At 46.7% G+C, this 2,248-nt stretch overlaps 1 non-coding gene across 1 annotated transcript; it reads left to right on the plus strand.

The window, feature by feature from the left end:
- trnan-guu (transfer RNA asparagine (anticodon GUU)) lies at window positions 1-73 on the plus strand. The gene has a single exon. It is a non-coding gene; the product is annotated as a tRNA-Asn (tRNA).
- The last annotated feature ends 2,175 nt before the right edge of the window (window positions 74-2,248 follow it).

The following is a 2,248-nucleotide window of genomic DNA, read 5'->3' on the forward strand; positions in this document are numbered from 1 at the left end:
GTCTCTGTGGCGCAATCGGTCAGCGCGTTCGGCTGTTAACCGAAAGGTTGGTGGTTCGAGCCCACCAGGGACGCTGGTGATCCAGCAGCTTTTGCTCCGCGTTGCAATGACAGCTGGGAAACGCTGCGCCGTCCGGAGACCGGCTACTGCCGCATCACGTTCAACAGGAATTAAAATTGCTTTTTGTCACGTACCGAGATACAGTGAAAAGCTTCTCTTTCACACTGTTCATAGGGATCAAATCAATACACAATGTATTGATAGAGGACAATATAAAACAATAACGGAATGCATAATAAAATTTAACAGCGGCAGAGAAAGCACAGTGCAGATAGGTAATTAAGGGCAATATGGGAGTAGATTGTGAGGTCAAGTGTTCATCTTATCCTACTCGGGAATGATCTGGATACCAGACCCAACCAGTTCCTCTCCACCACCATCACCTCCGTCTGGCGGAACTTGTCGCCACTCAATCATTTCTCCTCCGCATCCTCCCATTTCCTTCAAACAAAGGATGCAACCACAGACGTTGGCATGGGTCCCAGCGACGCCTGTCTGTTTGTCGGCTCCGTGGAGCAGTGTATCATGATACTTTATCATTCTATCAGTCCGTCAGGGTTCGCCTTATCGTCACCCACCTCCCTCAGCCTCCCAGCCTCCTCTTCCAGCACACGACTTGCTGTAACTTCCGCTATCTACGGCGGGATCCCTCGAAACACATCTTTCCTTCCCCCCTCTACGTTCTGCTTTCTGCAGGAATCCCATATGCGTTCGTCTGTCCCACTGATCTCTCTCCTGGCACTTATCCTTGCAAGTGAAACAAGCGTTACACCTGCTCCTAAACATCCTCATTCACTACTATTCAGGGTCCCAAGCAGTTCTTCCAGGTAAGGCGACACATCATAATTCTTGATTAGCCAGAGCATCAAATGGTATGGGGAGAAGTGGGCTGACTGGAAGAATTTGATCAGCCCATGATTAAAGGGCAGAGCATACTCAATGGGCTGAATGGCCTGCTTCTGCTCCTATATCATATGGTCTTATGGTCTTATAAGTACGTGGAGCCAGTACAATCGGAAAACACAAGCCCAGACTCTCCTCATCAGACAATCAGGCCACTGCCAGTATTGGTCCAGTAAACATTCTCTGAACTGATTCCGATACATTGAGATTCTTCCTTGAATAATGAGGCTAATTCTGCAGAATTGGGCTCCCCCACCCTTATATACGGTGTATAACATGATGAGAGACATTGTGGATAGTCAGAGGCTTTTTCCCAGGGCTGAAATCGCTGACATGAGAGGGCATGGTTTTAAGGTGCTTGGAAACAGGTACAGAGGAGATTTCAGGGGTAAGTTTTTTTATGCATTCAGCGATGAGTGCGTGGAATGGGCTGCCGGTGACGGTGGTGGAGGAGGAAGCAATAGGGTATTTCCAGAGACTCCTAGATAGTTACATGGAGCTTGAATAACTGGAGTGCTATGGGTAAGTCTAGGTAATTTCTAAAGTAAACACATGTCTGGCACAGCTTTGTGGGCCGAAAGGCCTGTTTTGTGCTGTAGATTTTCGACGTTTCGATAAGGGAAGCATAAGCTCCCGATATTTGTATTCTGTTCCCCATCAGTAAAATACCATGTTCTCTCCACTTATAGCTGCAAACAGGATTAGGAACAGCCCATTCGGCCCACGATACCTCTGCTGACACTGGTGTCAGGTGAGACTGCACTCTGGGCCGCCATGATCTTGCAGGAATTTGCACGACGCTGTTACAGCTCGGGGCATCGGAGTTCAGAATTCAACCCTTGCATCTTCTTTAAAGAGTCTCTGTATGTTGTCCCTGTGGATTGTGTCAATTTTTTAGGTCCTTCTGTTTCTTCCCACAGTCCAAATATATACTGGGTAGATCAATTCATGATTATAAAATGCCCTATCATTAGGTGAGGGTTAAATCGGGGTTGCCAGGGTTTGCTGGGCACTGTGGCTCAAATGGTCTATTTTGCTTTGTATCTCTAAATAAAATTTTCAAAAAATACAATCCATGTTATCTAATTTTCAATGTAGTAATCTAGACAACATGTTGGGAAATCTGTTCTGCACCCTTTCCACAGTCCCCACGTCCTTCCGGTGATGTAGCAAACAGAGCTGCATACACGACACGAAATGTGGCCTAACCAAGGGTTTGTACAGCTCTAACAACTCATCCCATGGTTTGCATTCAATGCCCTGACTGATGAAGGCAAGTATACCA

This window comes from Mobula hypostoma, assembly GCF_963921235.1.
Source record: "Mobula hypostoma chromosome 30 unlocalized genomic scaffold, sMobHyp1.1 SUPER_30_unloc_1, whole genome shotgun sequence".
NCBI lineage: Eukaryota > Metazoa > Chordata > Chondrichthyes > Myliobatiformes > Myliobatidae > Mobula > Mobula hypostoma.